This window comes from Ranitomeya variabilis, chromosome 2 (assembly GCF_051348905.1).
Source record: "Ranitomeya variabilis isolate aRanVar5 chromosome 2, aRanVar5.hap1, whole genome shotgun sequence".
Taxonomy (NCBI): Eukaryota; Metazoa; Chordata; class Amphibia; order Anura; family Dendrobatidae; genus Ranitomeya; species Ranitomeya variabilis.
The window spans coordinates 746,971,444-746,995,125 of NC_135233.1; positions in this window are offsets into that span (position 1 = coordinate 746,971,444).

Here is a 23,682-nt window from a genome sequence, read left to right on the forward strand (position 1 = left end):
ATGTGTGCACCCCTAACACTCCTAGTCTGCTGCCCCCTGGAGCTCGTGTGAGAACGATCACGTGCGCTGTGTGCTGGGAATGCCTGAAGCAAACGGTCAACAAGAGTTGATTGTTTGGTTGCTAATATTAGTTCCAAGTTCTCATGTGGCATAATATTTTGCAATTTGCCTTTATAGCGTGGATCAAGGAGGCAGGCCAACCAGTAATCGTCATCGTTCATCATTTTCGTAATGCGTGTGTCCCTTTTTAGGATACGTAAGGCATAATCCACCATGTGGGCCAAAGTTCCAGTTGTCAAATCTCCGGTTGTGATTGGTTGAGGGGCAGTTGCAGGCAAATCTACGTCACTTGTGTCCCTCAAAAAACCAGAACCCGGCCGTGACACGCAACCAATTTCCTGTGCCCCCGGGAAAGGTTCGGCATTAAAAATATACTCATCCCCATCATCCTCCTCGTCCTCCACCTCCTCTTCGCCCGCTACCTCGTCCTGTACACTGCCCTGACCAGACAATGGCTGACTGTCATCAAGGCTTTCCTCTTCCTCTGGTGCAGACGCCTGCTCCTTTATGTGCATCAAACTTTGCATCAGCAGACGCATTAGGGGGATGCTCATGCTTATTACGGCGTTGTCTGCACTAACCAGCCGTGTGCATTCCTCAAAACACTGAAGGACTTGACACATGTCTTGTATCTTAGACCACTGCACACCTGACAACTCCATGTCTGCCATCCTACTGCCTGCCCGTGTATCCTCCCACAAATAAATAACAGCACGCCTCTGTTCGCACAGTCTCTGAAGCATGTGCAGTGTTGAGTTCCACTTTGTTGCAACGTCTATGATTAGGCGATGCTGGGGAAGGTTCAAAGACCGCTGATAGGTCTGCATACGGCTGGCGTGTACAGGCGAACGTCGGATATGTGAGCAAAGTGCACGCACTTTGAGGAGCAGGTCGGAGAACCCAGGATAAGTTTTCAATAAGCACTGCACCACCAGGTTTAAGGTGTGAGCCAGGCAAGGAATGTGTTTCAGTTGGGAAAGGGAGATGGCAGCCATGAAATTCCTTCCGTTATCACTCACTACCTTGCCTGCCTCAAGATCTACTGTGCCCAGCCACGACTGCGTTTCTTGTTGCAAGAACTCGGACAGAACTTCCGCGGTGTGTCTGTTGTCGCCCAAGCACTTCATAGCCAATACAGCCTGCTGACGCTTGGCAGTAGCTGGCCCATAATGGGACAACTGGTGTGCAACAGTGTCATCTGCCGATGGAGTGGTTGGCAGACTGCGTTCTGTGGAAGAGCTGTAGCTTCTGCAGGAGGACGAGGAGGAGGAGGAGGAGGGGGTGCGAACGCCTACAGCCAACTGTTTCCTAGACCGTGGGCTAGGCACAACTGTCCCTAAATTGATGTCGCCTGTGGACCCTGCATCCACCACATTCACCCAGTGTGCCGTGATGGACACATAACGTCCCTGGCCATGCCTACTGGTCCATGCATCTGTAGTCAGGTGCACCTTTGTACTCACAGATTGCCTGAGTGCATGGACGATGCGCTGTTTAACATGCTGGTGCAGGGCTGGGATGGCTTTTCTGGAAAAAAAGTGTCGACTGGGTAGCTCGTATCGTGGTTCAGCGTACTCCATCAGGGCTTTGAAAGCTTCGCTTTCAACTAACCGGTAGGGCATCATCTCTAACGAGATTAGTCTAGCTATGTGGGCGTTAAAACACTGTGTACGCGGATGCGAGGATAAGTACTTCCTTTTTCTAACCAGAGTCTCATGTAGGGTGAGCTGGACTGGAGAGCTGGAGATCGTGGAACTTTCGGGTGTGCCGGTGTACATGGCAGACTGAGAGACGGTTGGAGACGGTATTGTTTCCGCCGGTGCCCTAGATGCAATATTTCCTCCTACAAAACTGGTGATTCCCTGACCCTGACTACTTTTGGCTGGCAAAGAAACCTGCACAGATACTGCCGGTGGTGCGGAAAATGGTGGCCTTACAGTGACGGAAGGGATGTTGCGTTGCTGACTAGCTTCATTGGCCGAGGGTGCTACAACCTTGAGGGACGTTTGGTAGTTAGTCCAGGCTTGAAAATGCATGGTGGTTAAGTGTCTATGCATGCAACTAGTATTGAGACTTTTCAGATTCTGACCTCTGCTTAAGCTAGTTGAACATTTTTGACAGATGACTTTGCGCTGATCAGTTGGATGTTGTTTAAAAAAATGCCAGACTGCACTCTTCCTAGACTCGGATCCCTTTTCAGGGATTGCAGACTGAGCTTTAACCGGATGGCAACGCTGTGCTCCAACAGGTTTTGGCTTTGACACGCGTTTTGGGCCAGATACGGGCCCGGCAGATGGAACCTGTTGCGATGTTGATGCCTGCTGCGGCCCCTCCTCCACCTCCGCTTCTGAACTACTGCCGCCTGCACCCTGTTCCCCCAATGGCTGCCAATCGGGGTCAATAACTGGGTCATCTATTACCTCCTCTTCGAGCTCGTGTGCAACTTCGTCTGTGTCACTGTGTCGGTCGGTGGTATAGCGTTCGTGGCGGGGCAACATAGTCTCATCAGGGTCTGATTGTGGATCTGTACCCTGAGAGGGCAATGTGGTGGTCTGAGTCAAAGGAGCAGCATAGTACTCTGGCTGTGGTTGTGCATCAGTGCACTCCATGTCAGAATATACTTGTAATGGGCATGGCCTGTTAAATGTTTCACTTTCTAAGCCAGGGACGGTATGTGTAAAGAGCTCCATGGAGTGACCCGTTGTGTCGCCTGCTGCATCCTTCTCTCTTGTTGTAGTTTTTGCTGAGGAGGACAAGGAAGCGACTTGTCCCTGACCGTGAACATCCACAAGCGACGCGCTGCTTTTACATTTACCAGTTTCTGAAGAGGAGGCAAAAGAGCTAGAGGCTGAGTCTGCAATGTAAGCCAAAACTTGCTGTTGCTGCTCCGCCTTTAAAAGCGGTTTTCCTACTCCCAGAAAAGAGAGCGTTCGAGGCCTTGTGTAGCCTGACGACGAAACTGGCTCCACAGCTCCAGACTTAGGTGGAATATTTTTATCCCCACGACCACCTGATGCTCCACTACCACTACCATCATTACCAGCTGACAATGAACGCCCACGACGACCTCTTGCACCAGACTTCCTCATTGTTTTAAAATCTTAACCAAAGTAACTTTATTTGTTGCTGTCAAACAACTTACACGGTGAGCTATAACTTCAGTATGATTTCAATATCCCTTAACAGGTTGGTGAGACCACAAGGAAAATCAGGCACAATGTTACACACTCTGTTTTCTGTGGCACAAAATCACAGAGATGACACACACGCAGGACTGTCACTCAAGCACTAATGTCAATATTAATCTCCCACCTAATTTATTTATTTTTTTTTCTCAGGGAGACTTTAGAAACCAAATAATATTAAAAAAAAAAGGCTTTCTATGGCCCACAATTAGAGAGAGAGAGGTGGCACACCCAGGAGTCAAGACTGGCGCACAAGCTGAAAGGGCAATATTACTCTCCCACTGTTTTTTTAAGTTTTTTTTTTATTTCAGGGAGACTTTAGAAACCAAATAATATTAAAAAAACCAAAAAAAAAAATAGCCTTTCTATGGCCCACTGAATGAGAGAGAGAGGTGGCACACCCAGGAGTCAAGACTGGCACACAAGCTGAAAGGGCAATATTACTCTCCCACTGTTTTTTTATGTATTTTTTGTTTTTTAAGGGAGACTTTAGAAACCCAATAATATTTTAAAAAAATAAATAAATAGGCTTTCTATGGCCCACTGAATGAAAGGGAGAGAGGTGGCATACCCAGGAGTCAAGACTGGCACACAAGCTGAAAGGGCAATATTACTCTCCCACTGTTTTTTTATGTATTTTTTGTTTTTTAAGGGAGACTTTAGAAACCCAATAATATTTTTTTAAAAAAATAAATAGGCTTTCTATGGCCCACTGAATGAGAGGGAGAGAGGTGGCACACCCAGGAGTCAAGCCTGGCACACAAGCTGAAAGGGCAATATTACTCTCCCACTGTTTTTTTATGTATTTTTTGTTTTTTAAGGGAGACTTTAGAAACCCAATAATATTTAAAAAAAAAAAAAATAGGCTTTCTATGGCCCACTGAATGAGAGGGAGAGAGGTGGCACACCCAGGAGTCAAGACTGGCACACAAGCTGAAAGGGCAATATTACTCTCCCACTGTTTTTTTATGTATTTTTTGTTTTTTAAGGGAGACTTTAGAAACCCAATAATATTTTTTAAAAAAAATAAATAGGCTTTCTATGGCCCACTGAATGAGAGGGAGAGAGGTGGCACACCCAGGAGTCAAGCCTGGCACACAAGCTGAAAGGGCAATATTACTCTCCCACTGTTTTTTTATGTATTTTTTGTTTTTTAAGGGAGACTTTAGAAACCCAATAATATTTTTTTTTAAAAAAAATAGGCTTTCTATGGCCCACTGAATGAGAGGGAGAGAGGTGGCACACCCAGGAGTCAAGACTGGCACACAAGCTGAAAGGGCAATATTACTCTCCCACTGTTTTTTTATGTTTTTTTTTTTTTTTTAAGGGAGACTTTAGAAACCCAATAATATTTAAAAAAAAAAAAATAGGCTTTCTATGGCCCACTGAATGAGAGGGAGAGAGGTGGCACACCCAGGAGTCAAGACTGGCACACAAGCTGAAAGGGCAATATTACTCTCCCACTGTTTTTTTATGTTTTTTTTTTTTTTTCAGGGAGACTTTAGAAACCAAATAATAAGAAAAAAAAAAATAAATAAATAGGCTTTCTATAGCCCACTGAATGAGAGATAGCACACACAGCAGTGGCACACAAGCCCTGACTGAGGCCAATATTTTTCTCCCACTGATTGATGTAGTGTTTTTGTGTTGAGGTAGATTTTAGAACACAAATCAAGGAAAAAAAAAAAATGCTTTCTATGGCCCACTGAATGAGAGAGAGGTGGCACACCCAGGAGTCAAGACTGGCACACAAGCTGAAAGGGCAATATTACTCTCCCACTGTTTTTTAATGTATTTTTTGTTTTTTAAGGGAGACTTTAGAAACCCAATAATATTTAAAAAAAAAAAAAAATAGGCTTTCTATGGCCCACTGAATGAGAGGGAGAGAGGTGGCACACCCAGGAGTCAAGCCTGGCACACAAGCTGAAAGGGCAATATTACTCTCCCACTGTTTTTTTATGTATTTTTTGTTTTTTAAGGGAGACTTTAGAAACCCAATAATATTTAAAAAAAAAAAAATAGGCTTTCTATGGCCCACTGAATGAGAGGGAGAGAGGTGGCACACCCAGGAGTCAAGACTGGCACACAAGCTGAAAGGGCAATATTACTCTCCCACTGTTTTTTTATGTTTTTTTTTTTTTTTAAGGGAGACTTTAGAAACCCAATAATATTTTTTTTTAAAAAAAATAGGCTTTCTATGGCCCACTGAATGAGAGGGAGAGAGGTGGCACACCCAGGAGTCAAGACTGGCGCACAAGCTGAAAGGGCAATATTACTCTCCCACTGTTTTTTTAGGTTTTTTTTTTTTTTTCAGGGAGACTTTAGAAACCAAATAATATTAAAAAAAAAAAAAAAAAAAATAGGCTTTCTATAGCCCACTGAATGAGAGATAGCACACACAGCAGTGGCACACAAGCCCTGACTGAGGCCAATATTTTTCTCCCACTGATTGATGTAGTGTTTTTGTGTTGAGGTAGAATTTAGAACACAAATCACGGAAAAAATAAATAGGCTTTCTATGGCCCACTCAGTGAGAGATGGCACACACACGGATGGCACTGTAGCAGAAATGCCAATCTTAATCTCCCACAAAAAAAACAAAAAAAAAACAGGGACTGTCCTACAATTACTATCTCCCTGCAGTAATCTAAGCCAGGTATGGCAGGCAGCAATAGGAGTGGACTGATGCACAAATTAAATAAAAAGTGTGGACAAACAAAAAAGATAGCTGTGCAGAAAGGAAGGAACAAGAGGATATGTGCTTTGAAAAAAGCAGTTGGTTTCCACAGTGGCGTACACACAGCAATACAGCTATCACGGAGCCTTCTAGGGCAGCCCAATGAGCTACAGCGCTGAGGGGAAAAAAAAAATAAAATAGCTTCCACAGTCCCTGCACACCGAAGGTGGTGTTGGACAGTGGAAATCGCTGCAGCACAAGCGGTTTGGTGGTTAGTGGACCCTGCCTAACGCTCTCCCTGCTTCTGACGAAGCGGCAGCAACCTCTCCCTAAGCTCAGATCAGCAGCAGTAAGATGGCGGTCGGCGGGAACGCCCCTTTATAGCCCCTGTGACGCCGCAGACAGCAAGCCAATCACTGCAATGCCCTTCTCTAAGATGGTGGGGACCAGGACCTATGTCATCACGCTGCCCACACTCTGCGTTCACCTTCATTGGCTGAGAAATGGCGCTTTTCGCGTCATTGAAACGCGACTTTGGCGCGAAAGTCGCGTACCGCATGGCCGACAAGCACAGGGGTCGGATCGGGTTTCATGAGACGCCGACTTAGCCAAAAGTCGGCGACTTTTGAAAATGATCGACCCGTTTCGCTCAACCCTAGTGTTGAGCGATACCGTCCGATACTTGAAAGTATCGGTATCGGATAGTATCGGACGATACCCAAAAAGTATCGGATATCGCCGATACCGATGCCCGATACCAATACAAGTCAATGGGACACCAAGTATCGGAAGGTATCCTGATGGTTCCCAGGGTCTGAAGGAGAGGAAACTCCCCTTCAGGCCCTGGGATCCATATTTATGTGTAAAATAAAGAATAAAAATAAAAAATATTGATATACTCACCCTCTGACGCGCCCTGGTTGTAACCGCCAGCCTCCGTTCATAAAAATGAGCGCTTGAAAGTCCTTAGATGATGTCGCGGCCTGTGTTTGGTCGCGGAGCGGTCACGTGACCGCAACGCGACCAATCACAAGCCGTGACGTCATCTAAGGTCTTTCAAGCGCTTGAAAGTCCTTAGATGACGTCGCGGCCTGTGATTGGTCGCGGAGCGGTCACGTGACCGCTCACGCGACCAATCACAGGCCGCGACGTCATCTAAGGTCTTTCAAGCGCTCATTCTTAGGAACGGAAGCTGGCGGTTACATCGGTAAGGTCCAGGCTGCGTCGGAGAGGTGAGTATATCAATATTTCTTATTTTTATTCTTTATTTTACACATTAATATCGATCCCGATACCGATTCCCGATATCACAAAAGTATCGGATCTCGGTATCGGAATTCCAATACAGCAAATATCGGCCGATACCCGATACTTGCGGTATCGGAATGCTCAACACTAGTCATCATCAAAATCATCTCCCTTAATAATGGGATAATCTGTCCTCTAGTGGGCAAAGCACTTAAAGGGGCTTTTCCAAGATCAAAGTTAATTTTGATCAATAAATCTATGAGTACTAATAAGTTCCACAATAGGATGTGTTTAAAAAAAAGTTCCTTTGCTGAGATAATCTTAAAAATGTGCCCTTGGTGTTTACTTTGTAATGTCTGGGCTGACTGTGCTGGAACATGGTCTGATCATATCACATCCCCTGGGTAGAGATGGGCGGACACCTGGATGTTCTGGTCGGGCGGGTTTGGAAGAACAGTTAAAAAAAGTTAGGGTTCGGGTACCAAAACAGTACCCAGACCTCATTCACTTGAATGGGGGACCCAAACATCCAGTGTTTGCGATGCTGTCATGTGCATGACAGCGCGGCAAACACTTCTTCTGATTGGCAGTCAAATCATTACCATTAGACAGCCGCAGCTCCCATGCGGTCATTTGACAGCGTGAGCCCGCAGCTGTGATCAAAAGTATAAAGTTTACCTGGTGTCAGCTGATGGGACTACTGCTCCCATCATCCGATGCCTGCTGCCGCTAACAACTAACAGTGAGAGCAGCCTGTGTTCTAAATGAATAATTAGAAAAAAAAAACTGCATGTGTTCCCCTGTATTTTTGATAACCAGCCAGGCAAAACTGACAGCTGGGGGCAGCAACCTTGAGCTCTCAGCTTCAGCAAGGCTGGTTATCAAGAATTGAGAGGTCCCCATGCTGTTTTTTTAACTATTTAAATAAATAATTTAAAAAAACGGTGTGGGTCCCCCCATTTTTGACAATCAGCCTTGCTAAAGCAGACAGTTAGGGGCTGGTATTCTCAGTCTGGTAAAGGGCCATGTATATTGACCGTCCAGTCCAAAATAGTAGCCCACAGCCACCCAGAAAAGGCACATCTATTAGATGTGCTAATTCTGGCACTTTGCCCGGCTCTTCCCACTTGCCCTGTAGCGGTGGCAAGTGGTGTTCATATTTGTGAAGTTGATGTCACCTTTCCATTGCCCGGTGGCATCAAGCCCAAGGCTTAGTAATAGAGAGACGTCTATAAGACACCTATCCATTATTAATCCTATACCTATATTGTAAATAAACACACAGCCAGAATAAAGTCTCAGCACTGGAATATTTTTTACAACACATCCAATTGTGGAATTTATTATTATGCTAAGTGGAATGCCCACCAGGGCCGTGGGGTACTCGGTACCGGGTCCGGTACTTAAAGGGATGTGACACGGCGGCGACACAGTCCGTGGACCAGTGCGCCCATGTTAGAGGGACGGTCTTTAAAGGGGTTAGTTGAATAATAAAAGTTTGTGATGCCACCTGTGGTATTCGGTCAGGGGTGACTGACTCTGCTTAAATGGGTCCACTGGGGTGATGTTATGGCAGCAGGGATGGTATGGCTTCCCACAGGTGAAGCTGGGTCCCCAGGGCTCCTGGTGTAATAGATGAAGATGTGTAGTAAGAAACAGAGGACACAGGGTTGCAGTCTCTTTACCTCTTTACTTGGTTCAAGGCAGCCACAGTCCAGAGTACCAGGTCATGGATGCTGGTGTGGTCTGGCCGGCTTGGAAGCGAATTGGGATCCCTCTAACCAAGTGGAGTTGGAACCCTTCCTTCTAGTGCTGTGGTGTTGTAGTCTCTTGCTGCCTTAGGCCTCACACAAGGTCCTCACATTTTCTCTCTGTCCCCCTTTAGATAGGACACTAGTCGTACGACAGGTAGCTCGAGCCTTTTTACAGGATCTACATTATGACCCAGGCTCTATTTGCTACTGTGTTCTCAGGTGTTAATGGTGGATAGGTAACTTGCAATCAGCTGTCCGCCGGTTTCTGCCATGGGGCATGAAGTTACCCCCATAACCTCTGTCTTCTAGCTACCGGTATCTGCGCTCAGCATGGAGAAAGCCCAGTCGCAGCTTCTCTCTCCAGCTCTTTACTCTCCTTCACTTCTTCTCCCTCTCAGTCTTCTACAGACTACTCTGCTACTTTTCCCTTCCTAGGAGCTGCAGAATCTCTCATTTCCATGGCCCCAGCTTTCCTTCCTCACCACACTCTCCTCTCACCAACTGTCCAACTCCATCTGCCTAGCAACTGCCCAGCAACTGACTCCTCCTCCCACCCAGTGAGAGAGGCTCCCCTGAAGTCGGGTGTAGAGCTCCCCCTTCTGGCCTGGAGTCAGAACAGTGTTGTATGTGCTGAATACCTGTCAAAGGGATCCTTCCTCACTTCCAAGTGTGACATGACTCTCCCCATGAGGAAAGCAATGCCACTGTAACAACCGGTTACCTGAAGCGTTACACTAAGCTCTATTATTTAAAATGTACTTTGCTTGTGGAAAAACATCTTCCCAACTCCACATTAAATCAGAATAGTTCACTGGATCAATGTCCCATCACAGAATCTAGTACCCATAATCTGTAATATCATATTTTTCAGGAAAATTATCCACAATCTCTTTGAATATTGTAGTGAATTAAACATTACAACCTAATGTGGCAACGCGTTCCATACTTTCGCTGCTTTTACAGTAAAGAATCTGTGATTATGATTAAATCTTCTTTTCTTTAGACATAGTATATGCCACTTTGTTACAGTCACAGTCATAGTTGTGTAAAAAGATCATTGGAAAGATAGCTGTACTGTCCCCAATGTGACATTCACAATTGCAGCTATGTGCTATACCAGTTGATTACCTGTTTACATGCCACAGTCCAAGCATGTAAAGACTTTGCAGAGAGATATTGCTTCTTTTGTTTGCCGATCGGCACCTTCGCAGTGTGACAATGAGGTGCCAATGGGTTGCCATTTATATGGGTCTAATTTAGAAAGTACACCGGAGAGAAAACAAAAACCCTTTAAAATTTAACTTTTAATTATTAGAGTAGAAATTTAATAAAAAAATGAAAAAACATGAAATCTCCCAAGCCCTCCAAATAGGGGGATATCTTGACAGTTTATACAGCAGAGACTCCAATATACAATTTGTCCAAGACAACACTAGGCTGTGGTTATGAGGGAATCTATATCTCATAGTGTTACTGTGGATGACAATCTGTCATACTGCTGTGCAAATATCTCCTAGACCAATAACAGGGTTTTTATATCAATGAACATCAACTTTTTTTTTGATAGTGTTCCCTCACACTAGCTTAATTACAGCTATAGCCACTATATGATAAAGTACACACGTGGTGGAGGTAAATATAAATATGTTCATGTAGCATATAAAGGCCCCGTCTCACATAGCGATTTACCAACGATCACGACCAGCGATACGACCTGGCCGTGATCGTTGGTAAGTCGCTGTGTGGTCGCTGGGGAGCTGTCACACAGACGGTTCTCTCCAGCGACCAATGATCAGGGGAACGACTTCGGCATCGTTGAAACTGTCTTCAACGATGCTGAAGTCCCTCTGCAGCACCCGGGTAACCAGGGTAAACATCGGGTTACTAAGCGAAGGGCCGCGCTTAGTAACCCGATGTTTACCCTGGTTACCAAAAAAAACAAACAGTACATACTCGCCTTTCGGTGTCCCTTGCCGTCTGCTTCCTGCTCTGACTGATCCGCCGTACAGTGAGAGCAGATCACAGCAGTGACGTCACCGCTGCGCTCTCACTGTACGGCGGCTCAGTCAGAGCAGGAAGCAGACGGCAAGGGACACCGAAAGGCGAGTATGTACTGTTTGTTTTTTTTGGTAACCAGGGTAAACATCGGGTTACTAAGCGCGGCCCTGCGCTTAGTAACCCGATGTTTACCCTGGTTACCAGTGAAGACATCGCTGGATCGGTGTCACACACACCGATTCAGCGATGTCAGCGAGACCTCAACGACCAAAAAAAGGTCCAGGCCATTCCGACACGACCAGCGATCTCACAGCAGGGGCCTGATCGCTGGTACGTGTCACACATAGTGAGATCGCTACTGAGGTCGATGTTGCGTCACAAAACTAGTGACTCAGCAGCGATCTCGCTAGCGATCTCGCTATGTGAGACGGGGCCTTAAGGTGCAAGAGCAAGACAAAAACCCATAATACAATCAGGGAATTCCCTGAACTAAGTCTTGTCACTTCTCATAGACAGTAGAAAAAGACCATTTTATGGATAAACATCATGATAGGTCACTTATCTGGTAAATTGTTCCCAGTTTGGATGTCTCTTGTACCTATGTGTTTCACCCCCTCCCATTATCTGGGCTCATCAGGGTACCCAAGGTAGGAGTATGTCATAGTAGGATATCCATAAAAATCAAGAAAAAAGCTGAATGGCACTAAGAAACAGGTGAGTACTCACAGTTTGAGCGGGTTTAGCAGAGTTCAGTAGATTTAGCTGAGTCAACAACCCCACCAATCGGTAATCCACGGAATATTGCGTGCTTGCTTGAAAAAACATATGTAGAAATCCAAATAGCAAAGAAAGTAGCAGCACTGCACAAATCTTCCGATAAAAAAACCTTTGTCCTTTATTTCAACGATGTGCTGTGGATATATTTACAGAGGGCAGGATAGTTGCAGAACAAGCTGGTTAGGTTAATGGACTACTGCCGTTTCGTGTGTTACACACTTCAACGGGTCCAAAACATTTGGACCCGTTGAAGCGTGTAACATGCGAAACGGCCATAGTCCATTAACCTAACCAGCTTGTTTTGCATCTATCCTGCCCTCTGTAACCATGTCCACAGCACATTGTTGAAATAAAGGGCAAAGGTTTTTTATCGGAAGATTTGTGCGGGGTTGCTACTTTCTTTCCTATTTGGATTTTCATAGTAGGATATGATTTAATGTAAACTGCGGGAATCCTCATTTATAGCAAGATTACCATAGTTACCATTTCTGGTTTAAGCGAGGGGAGTAATTCCAAACAGTGTTATATTCAAATCACTGTCTATAGCGCCCAAAATCCGTGGTGCCCGGTGTCTGGCATACTTCCGGTACGTGGATCGCACATGCGCTCCAGCCTAGACATCCAGTTGGGTGCTCTTCCAGTCGATAGAACACAAATGTGCTCCACATTGAATTTCCAGACAGATTAAATCTATTTCTGGAGTTGAAGTGCCAAGGGGTGTCATCACTGTGACCTGCGTAGTTGCGTGCCATCTGCGCTTCAATTATGCAGGCAGTCAGCTATACCTGAATAAATACTATAATAATCTCCCCATATTTTTCATTTTCTAAAAACCTGAAATATTTCAATGCTCATGATTTCATTGCATATCTTATTATTTATCACAGTGAGGGCCCAGAAATGGACTCATCAAAATCTGTTGTCACCCCTAGGGTTGAGCGAAACGGGTCGGCCATTTTCCGAAGTCGCTGACTTTTGGCAAAGTCGGGTTTCATGAAACCCGACTCGACTCCTGTGTGGGGTTGGCCATGAGGTCGGCGATCTTCTGAATCTGGTATCGGAATTCCGATACCGAGTTCCGATATGTTTGCGATATCGGAAATCGGTATCGGAATTTACATTTAAGTGTAAAATAAAGAATTAAAATAAAAAATATTGATATACTCACCTCTCTGGAGGCCCCTGGACATCGCCGCTGGTAACCGGCAGCCTTCTTTGCTTAAAATGAGCGCGTTTAAGAAGCAGGGCACGTCCGAGGGTGAGTATATACCTAATAGGAATATACTCACCCTCGGCTTCTTTCCGGCAGCCTTCCTTCCTAAGAATGAGCGCATTCAGGGCCTTAGATGACGTCACGGCTTGTGATTGGTCGCGGCCGCCCATGTGACCGCCACGCGACCAATCACAAGCCGTGACGTAATTCTCAGGTCCTAAATTCCTAGGAATTTAGGACCTGAGAATTACGTCACGGCTTGTGATTGGTCGCGTGGCGGTCACATGGGCGGCCGCGACCAATCACAAGCCGTGACGTCATCTAAGGCCCTGAACGCGCTCATTTTAAGCAAAGAAGGCTGCCGGTTACCAGCGGTAAGGCCCAGGCTGCGTCGGAGAGGTGAGTATATCAATATTTTTTATTTTAATTCTTTATTTTACACATTAATATGGATCCCAGGGGAACCATAGTATCCCATTGCACTGCATTGGGTTTCGTGTTTCGGCCGACCCGACCCCGACTTTTTTATAGGATCGGCCGATTTCACTCGACCCGACTTTTGAGAAAGTCGGGTTTCGTGAAACCCGGCCCGATCCTATAAAAATAAAAGTCGTTCAACCCTAGTTACCCCCACTATTGCAAGGGATATGTCTATAGAGCCACCAAAATTCATTTGGTACAAGGCTTATAAATATTCACATGGTATTAATTTAATGGCTCATAGGAATCTCATCTGTAAATAGGGCACAAGTTGACCTAATAAAGCTAGTAAAATTGAGCTGTTCATCAAGACCACCAGTGCTAACGCTGTCCAGCCAAAATAGCCACCTTACTTTCCCGTTGGAGAATTTTATTGTGCCAATCAATCACCCTTATCTAATGGATGGGCTGACCACGTCTATACTCCAAAAACTGATGCTTTCAAGGTTACCTCCATGTTGGAAATTGGCATGACGTGCCAGCGGGTTATCCTTCTTATTTTTGATGTTCCTGAGGTGTTCCCCTATTCTTACATGTAACTGTCTCTTAGTGTTTCCCACATAGTCTCTTGGGCATGTGCAGCACCAAGAAAAATAAAACAAAAAGTGCTAAAAAGGATGGATGCATACCAAAATGTACCAATAAAAAGTACAGCAAAAAAGTCCTTTTAGATCTCTGCAGAAAAGTAATGTTATAGCTCTTACAATATGAGGACCCAACCAAAGAAAGTTGTAAAAAGATATTCTGCAGCAAAAAGAGTGAAAGTTAAAAACATAAATACATTTGGTATAACTGTATTCATATTGAACTGAAGATTAAAGATAACTTGTTAATTATACAGCACAGTGAATGCTGTATAAGCATAAATAATTTTCATTTTCTAGATTTATTATTATTTATTTATATAGCACCATTAATTTCACGGTGCTGTTCATGAGAAAGGGGTTACATACAGAATTATAGATATTGTTTACAGTAAACAAATTTACGATGACAGACTGGTACAGAGGGGAGAGGACCCTGTCCTTGTGGACTAACATTCTGCTGCATAATGGGGAAGAGACAGAAGGTTGGGGGTGCAGTAGCTCTGGTGGTGGTGAGGAGGCAGCTCTGGTGGTGGTGAGGTGGCAGCTCTGGTGGTGGTGAGGCGGCAGCTCTGGTGGTGGTGAGGCGGCAGCTCGGGAGGTTGGTGAGGCGACAGCTCAGGTGTTGGTGAGGCAGCAGTTCGGGTGGTGGTGAGGTGGCAGAATAGTTATTGCAGGTTGTAGGCTTTCCTAAAGAGATGGGTTTTCAGGTTCCCTCTGAAGGTTTACTGTTTATTCTTCTCTAGGAGTGTAATGATGGCAGTTGCAAAGGTCGCCACAGGGAGGAAACATTCAGCTTCTCTCAGTGAGAGAGGAACTGTGCTACTCCTGCACTTTCAGTCAGTGTAAATAGCCAGGCAGTGCTGGGCTCCACTCCCTCCAGTCTGTGCCCGTACCTCCGTGTGACAATGTGCTGCTGCCTGTTGCTGAAGATAAATTAGGTGAGCGATAGTGATGGGCAGTCTGGCTCTTTTTGGTGTTCTGATTCTCCTGGTTCCACTCACCAAAAAGACCTAGCTCTTTTTGGATCCTAAATGGATCCCTATTAAAAATGTGTTTAACCCCTTAGTGACAGAGCCAATTTGGTACTTAATGACCGAGCCAATTTTTACAATTCTGACCAGTGTCACTTTAAGAGGTTATAACTCTGGAACGCTTTATCGGATCCCGCTGATTCTGAGATTGTTTTTTCGTGACATATTGTACTTCAAGTTAGTGGTAACATTTCTTCGATATTACTTGCGATTATTTGTGAAAAAAATGGAAATATGGCGAAAATTTTAAAAATTTTGCAATTTTCAAACTTTGTATTTGTATGCCCTTAAATCAGAGAGATATGTCACAAAAAATAGTTAATAAATAACATTTCCCACATGTCTACTTTACATCAGCACAATTTTGGAAACAATTTTTTTTTTGTTAGGGAGTTATAAGGGTTAAAAGTTGACCAGCAATTTCTCATTTTTACAACACCATGTTTTTTTAGGGACCACATCACCTTTGAAGTCGTTTTGAGGGGTCTATATGATAGAAAATAACCAAGTGTGACACCATTCTAAAAACTGCACTCCTCAAGCTGCTCAAAACCACATTCAAGAAGTTTATTAACCCTTTATGTACTTCACAGGAACTGAAACAATGTGGAAGAAAAAAATGAACTTTTAACTTTTTTTTGCAAACATTTTACTTCAGAACCATTTTTTTTTAATTTTCACAAGTGTAAAAACAGAAATTTAACCACAAATTTTGTTGTGAAATTTTTCCTGAGTACGCCGATACCCCATATGTGGAGGTAAACTACTGTTTGGGCGCACGGCAGAGCTTGTAAGTGAAGGAGCACCGTTTGACTGTTTCAATGCAGAATTGGCTGGAATTGAGATCGGATGCCATGTCGCGTTTGGAGAGCCCCTGATGTGCCTAAACAGTAGAAACCCCCCACAAGTGATACCATTTTGGAAACTGGACCCCTTAAGGAACTTATCTAGATGTGTGGTGAGCACTTTGAACCCCCAAGTGCTTCACAGAAGTTTATAACGTAGAGCTGTGAAAATAAAAAATAGCATTTTTTCTACAAAAATGATCTTTTTGCCCCCAAATTTTTATTTTTACAAGGGTAACAAGAGAAATTAGACCACAAAAGTTGTTGTTCAATTTCTCATGAGTACGTCGATACCCCATATGTGGGGGTAAACCACTGTTTGGGCGCACCGCAGAGCTTGGAAGAGAAGGAGTGTCGTTTTACTTTTTCAATGTAGAATTGGCTGGAATTGAGATCGGATGCCATGTCACGTTTGGAGAGCTGCTGATGTGCCTAAACAGTGGAGACCCCCCACAAATGACACCATTTTGGAAACTAGACCCCCCAAGGAACTTATCTAGATATGTGGTGAGAACTTTGAATGCCCAAGTGCATCACAGAAGTTTATAATGCAGAGTCGTGAAAATAAAAAATATTTTTTTTTAACAATAAAGATTTTTTAGCCTTCAAGTTTTTATTTTCACAAGGGTAACAAGAGAAATTGGACCCCAAAAGTTGTTGTCCAATTTGTCCTGAGTATGCTGGTAACCCATATGTGGGGGTAAACCACTGTTTGGGCGCACGGCAGAGCTCGGAAGAGAAGGAGCGCCATTTTGGAATGCAGACTTTGATAGAATTGTCTGCGGGCATTATGTTGCGTTTGCAGACCCCTAATGTACCTAAACAGTAGAAACCCCCAACAAGTGACCCCATTTTGGAAAATAGACCCCCCCCAAGGAACTTATCTAGATATGTGGTGAGAACTTTGAATGCCCAAGTGCTTCACAGAAGTTTATAATGCAGAGTAGTGAAAATAAAAAATTTATTTTTTCCCACAAAAAAGATTTTTTTAGCCCCCAAGTTTTTATTTTCACAAGGGTAACAAGAGAAATTGGACCCAAAAAGTTGTTGTCCAATTTGTCCTGAGTATGCTGGTACCCAATATGTGGGGGTAAACCACTGTTTAGGCGCACGGCAGAGCTCGGAAGGGAAGGAGCGCCATTTTGAAATGCAGGCTTTGATAGAATGGTCTGCGGGCGTTATGTTGCGTTTGCAGAGCCACTGATGTACCTGAACAGTAGAAACCCCCCACAAGTGACCCCATTTTGAAAACTAGACCCCCCAAGGAACTTATCTAGATATGTGGTGAGAACTTTGAATGCCCAAGTGCATCACAGAAGTTTATAATGCAGAGTCGTGAAAATAAAAAATATTTTTTTTTAACAATAAAGATTTTTTAGCCTTCAAGTTTTTATTTTCACAAGGGTAACAAGAGAAATTGGACCCCAAAAGTTGTTGTCCAATTTGTCCTGAGTATGCTGGTACCCCATATGTGGGGGTAAACCACTGTTTGGGCGCACGGCAGAGCTCGGAAGAGAAGGAGCGCCATTTTGGAATGCAGACTTTGATAGAATTGTCTGCGGGCATTATGTTGCGTTTGCAGACCCCTAATGTACCTAAACAGTAGAAACCCCCAACAAGTGACCCCATTTTGGAAAATAGACCCCCCCAAGGAACTTATCTAGATATGTGGTGAGAACTTTGAATGCCCAAGTGCTTCACAGAAGTTTATAATGCAGAGTAGTGAAAATAAAAAATATTTTTTTTTCCCACAAAAAAGATTTTTTTAGCCCCCAAGTTTTTATTTTCACAAGGGTAACAAGAGAAATTGGACCCAAAAAGTTGTTGTCCAATTTGTCCTGAGTATGCTGGTACCCAATATGTGGGGGTAAACCACTGTTTAGGCGCACGGCAGAGCTCGGAAGGGAAGGAGCGCCATTTTGAAATGCAGGCTTTGATAGAATGGTCTGCGGGCGTTATGTTGCGTTTGCAGAGCCACTGATGTACCTGAACAGTAGAAACCCCCCACAAGTGACCCCATTTTGAAAACTAGACCCCCCAAGGAACTTATCTAGATATGTGGTGAGAACTTTGAATGCCCAAGTGCTTCACAGAAGTTTATAATGCAGAGTAGTGAAAATAGAAAATATTTTTTTTTTCACAAAAAAGATTTTTTAGCCCCCAAGTTTTTATTTTCACAAGGGTAACAGGAGAAATTGGACCCCAAAAGTTGTTGTCCAATTTATCCCGAGTACGCTGATGCCCCATATGTGGGGGTAAACCACTGTTTGGGCGCACGGCAGAGCTCAGAAGGGAGGGAGCACCATTTGACTTTTTTAGCGCAAAATTGGCTGTCGTGTTTGGAGACCCCCTGATGTACCTAAACAGTGGAAACCCCCAAATTATAACTCCAACCCTAACTCCAACACACCCCTAACCCTAATCTTAACCCGATCCATAATCCTAATCACAACCCTAATGATAATCACAACCCTAACCCCAAAACAGCCCTAATCTCAACCCTAACCATAACCCTAATCAAAACCCTAAATCCAACACACCCCTAACCCTAATCCCAAACATAACCCTAATCCCAACCCTAATTCCAAACGAAACCCTAATCCCAACCCTAATCCAAACCCTAATCCCAACTCTAACCCTAACTTTAGCCCCAACCCTAACCCTAACTCTAGCCCCAACCCTAACCATAACTTTAGCCCCCGTCGTCACAAAAAAGTTCAATGCAACCTTTTTTTTGTACGTCGCGTCCGCCATTTCCGCGCATGCGTGGCTGTAACTCTGCCCCCTCCCCAGGACATAGACTGGGCAGAGGATGCGTTGAAAAACTGCATCCGCTGCCCACGTTGTGCACAATTTTCACAACGTGCGTCGGTACGTCGGGCCGACGCATTGCGACCGCCCCGTACCGACGCAAGTGTGAAAGAAGCCTAAGGCTACTTTCACACTAGCGTCGTACTTGGCCCATCGCAGTGTGTCGGGCCGACATACCGACGCTAGCGTTGTAAGCGCCACACAACGGGTGCAGCGGATGCTGTTTTTTCAACGCATCCGCTGCCCCATTGTGAGGTGTGGGGAGGCGGGGGCGGAGTTCCGGCCGCGCATGCGCGGTCGGAAATGGCGGACACGTCGCACAAAAAAGTTACATGTAGCTTTTTTTGTGCCGACGGTCCGCCAAAGCACTACGCATCCGTCGCACGACGGATGCGACATGTGGCAATCCGTCGCTAATGCAAGCCAATGGAGAAAAAACGCATCCTGCAAGCACTTTTGCAGGATGCGTTTTTTCTCCAACGACGCATTGCGACGGAAGCCAAAAAACGCTAGTGTGAAAGTAGCCTAACCCTAACCCTAATCCTAGCCCTAACCCTAACCCTAAATTTAGCCCCAACCCTAACCCTAACCCTAACCCTAACTCTAACCCTAACTCTAACCCTAAATCTAACCCTAACTCTAACCCTAACTCTAACTCTAACCCTAGCCCTAACCCTAACCCTAACCCTAACCCTAATTTTAGCCCCAACTCGTCTCTCCTGCCGGCCGGCAGATGGCAGCAGATGGCAGGCGCACTGCGCATGCGCCCGCCATTTTCTTTCCCGACGAAGAAGCTGGCCGGCAAGAGGAGACACAGGAGGACCCAGGGACACCGGGTGAGTATTATAGGGTCCCCGAATCCCCCTATTTCTCTGTCCTCTGATGTGCGATCACATTAGAGGACAGAGAATTACAGATCGCTTTTTTTTTTTTTTTTTTGCGGTCGCCGGTAAACTGTTAATTACCGGCGATCGCAAAACAGGGGTCGGTGCAAACCGACCCCGATCATGTTCTTTGGGGTCTCGGCTACCCCCGGCAGCCGAGACCCCAAAGATCTTCCGGGTGCCGGGCGGCGGGCGTACTGCGCGTGCGCCCGCCATTTTTTCCCGGAAAAAAGATGGCGGCGCCCATCGGGAGCCACGAGGAGCACCGGGGGAGATAGGTGAGTATTGGGGGGCTATTGGGGGCCATCGGGGACCCTATTTCTCTGTCCTCCGATGTGCGATCACATCGGAAGACAGAGAAATTAAAAGGCAAATCGCGTTTTTTTTTTTGTTGCGACCGCCGGTAAACGGTTAATTACCGGCGATCGCAACTCGGGGGTCGGTAAAACCCCCCCGAATCATGTTCTCTGGGGTCTCGGCTACCCTCGGCAACCGAGACCCCAGAGAAAATCCGACTCTGGGGGGCGCTATTCACTTTTTCCACAGCGCCGTTAATTAAGTACCCTTAGCGGCCGCCGTTAAAAGGCGTATCGGCGGTCGTTAAGGGGTTAAAATAGGTGAACATTAATGTTGAGATATACCTTCCAATATCAAGAAGTATTGGTATTGGATTGGATCGGCCGATATCCAAAAAATATCGGATATCGCCGATACCGATACCCGATACCAATGCATGTCAATGGGACACAAATATCGGAATGTAAATAAGCCCTTTCTGTCCTTCTACATCCTGTTCCGGAGGGAGGAAGAGTGTGGGCGGTGCGTGGGCGGACACTGTGCTTGTCTGTGTGTGCGGGCGGGGTCTGTGTGGGCCTGCCGGAGATCTGTACGGGAGACTATGCGGGCTGGGTCTGTACGTGCCCGCCGGGGCTCTGTGCGGCCTTCCGGGGCTCTGTGTGGCCTGCCGGGGCTCTGTGCGTGCCTGCCGGGGCTCTGTGCGGCCTGCCGGGGCTGTATGCCTTCTGCACTGTATTCCTCTGCCGCTGAAAAAAAATTGTCCCTAGTCTCACTTTTGGCATTGCTGTGTGAGAAATTTTCCCCGCGCGTAACGGCCGTCGTTTTCTCTTGCTCGCATGAGCCTGTTTCCTCACTCCCCAGGCCATGAAGTTTCTATATGAAGATTGAATAAAGATTGCCAACTTTTAGATCAATTAGTGCCTTCTTTTTTCTTGCCTGTACTATTTAAATATATGTTCACTAGTGTTGAGCATTCCGACGGGGCTCTGTGCGGCGTGCCGGGGCTCTGTGCAGGTTGCCGGGGGTCTGTGTGTGTGTCCAGGCATCGTCCGATGGCAGTGATTGACACATTAGCCAATGATGGGACAGTAGTAGTCCCCATTATCTGGCTAATGTGTTGAATGTAAAAAAAAACAAAAACATACATACTACATACATACATACTACATACAATCCATTCATACATTACATACATTACTGTACATACATACAGACATACAGACATACAGTACATTAAACATAGATTACATACTCACCATTACTAGTCACTTTGTTCCCAAAGCCAGTGTCATCTGTAAAAAAGATTAAAATAACAAACAACCAATATACTCCCTGTCCACAGAAATCCACGAGTGTCTGTCATGTCGGACGCTGTTCACACTAGGGCGTCCGACAGACAGCAGTAATTCTACTTACATCCACTATACGCTCAGTGGTGTCGGCTAGATTTTATCCAACTTGCTCGGGGTTAATCTAGCTGGTAATCAGGTTGGAGGCTGGGTCACGCCCATGGCCTTTAAATAGTCATGCTGGACTTTGGGCGTCACCGATTATAGCTTGTGCTTTATGCCTAGTGATTCCGGTCTGGAGTGGTGGTCTTGTTGCAGGAATATCATATCTGGTGGTGTATTATCCTTTGTCATATTCCTCCTTCCTATATTTGTATTTGTTTTGCCCTGTGCACATTTTAGTGTATTCCTGTGTGTCAGCGGCGTGGTGCGTTTTTCAGTTTTCCCTGTCTGTGCTTTCTGTGGGGATTGGTGTGTGGTCTCTTCACTGGGTGGCGGGTGGTGGTTTCAGCTTGGAGCTGAAACAGGAGACAGGGTCAGGCCTGGCGGCCCAGACATGCACACCTTTAGTGTAACTTCTTGGAAAGGGACAGACAGGGTTTCCCTAGCCTGAGGGATATCGCAGGGGCCCGGGTAACCAGCCTTAGTCTACCCAGTACTCCCGTGACATTATAATCGGCACAAAAGAAAAATATATATATATATATATTTATTTTTTTTGTATGTCATGGATCCCATGACTTCCATAAACCGCCAGTTGAGGGCGCTGTTCTTACAGGTCACTGAATTGAAGGGGGCAGTTCAGCAACAGGGTCTTGTGGTATCTAATGTGCAAGTGGAAACTGCAGGTAGAGTTGCAGAGCCAAAAATCCCTTTACCTGAGAGGTTTGCTGGGGAACACAGTAAATTTGTTGTTTTCTGTGAAGCTTGCAAATTGTATTTTCGTATGCGCCCACTTTCCTCAGGTAATGACGCTCAGTGTGTGGGCTTGGTTTTGTCATTACTGAACGGAGACCCCCAAGCATGGGCGTTTTCATTACCTTCTGATTCAGCTGCATTTAACTCAGTAGAGAGTTTTTTTTCTGCTCTTGGACTCATATATGATGATCCTGACAGATTGGCTCTAGCAGAATCTAAAATATGCGCTCTCTGCCAGGGGGAGGATTACTGTTCTGAATTTCGCCGCTGGGCGGTGGACACACAATGGAATGACCCAGCGCTGTGGAGTCAGTTTGTATGTGGGGTTTCGAGAAGGGTTAAACAAGCCCTTCTGATGTATGAGACTCCTGCTTCTCTAGAGTCTGCCATGAGTCTTGTTGTCCGCATTGATCGCTGTTTGCGTCAGGGGGCACTAGAGATGCCACCTATGGGGGAGGTTGTAGGTGCCCGTGAGGTTGCTGCAGGTGAGCCCACGGAGTCTATGCAAATCACAGGGGTGTCGTGTCATCAAGCCCCCTCGCTCAGGAAGCAGGGACTCTGTTTTTGCTGTGGTAAAAAGGGGCATTATGTAAATGCTTGTCCTCTGTTTTCTAAAAAAAAAGCGCAACGGCGGAAAACTACTAAGCTCAGAGAGTGTGGAGGAGGCCATTCTGAGCTTATGCATATCCTCCATGGTGGTCTCTCAATGTAGGCTCCCTGCCAGAGTTATGGTCGCTGGCAGAGAGCTGCCAATCACTGTTTTTGTGGATAGTGGTTCGGCCACTAATCTCATTGATGAGGAGTTTGCGTGCACGGCCAGGTTCACGGTCGAAAAATTGCCTCTTCCTATCCAGGTGGTCACCATCAATGCTACCCCTCTCCCACAGGGGGAGATTACTGAGTTTGTGGCTGAGGTTAAACTCCACATTGGGGTCCTACATTCTGAGCAGGTTACATGTAGGGTGCTCAGTAATCTTCCTGCACAAATGGTTCTGGGTTTTCCATGGTTATCTATGCACAACCCGGTTATTGACTGGAAAACTCAGGACATAATTCAATGGAGCGGATTTTGCCAGGAGAATTGCCTGGCCACATGTGTGTCTGCTGTGACTCCAAGCATTCCTGAGTCACTGCTGGATTTCGCGGATGTGTTCTCAGAGAAGGGTTGCTCAGAATTGCCACCACATTGCCCCTATGACTGTACTATTGGGTTTAAACCAGGGGCTAAATTGCCGAAAGCAAGGTTGTTTAACATCTCTGGTCCTGAGAGGCAAGCTTTAAAAGATTACATTGCTGAGAGTCTGAGCAAGGGTACATCAGGCCTTCGTCCTCGCCGGTGGCAGCGGGGTTCTTCTTCATTAAAAAGAAAGATGGCGGACTACGCCCGTGTCTGGATTTCAGGGAGTTAAACCAGATTACGGTTTGTGATCCATACCCTATGCCACTGATACCTGATTTGTTCAACCAGGTGGCTGGTGCTAAGTGGTTTTCCAAGCTTGACCTCAGGGAGGCTTACAACCTCATAAGAGTCCATCAAGGTGATGAGTGGAAGACGGCTTTTAATACTCCTGAGGGTCATTTTGAAAATTTGGTGATGCCATTTGGGTTGACAAACGCGCCTGCAGTTT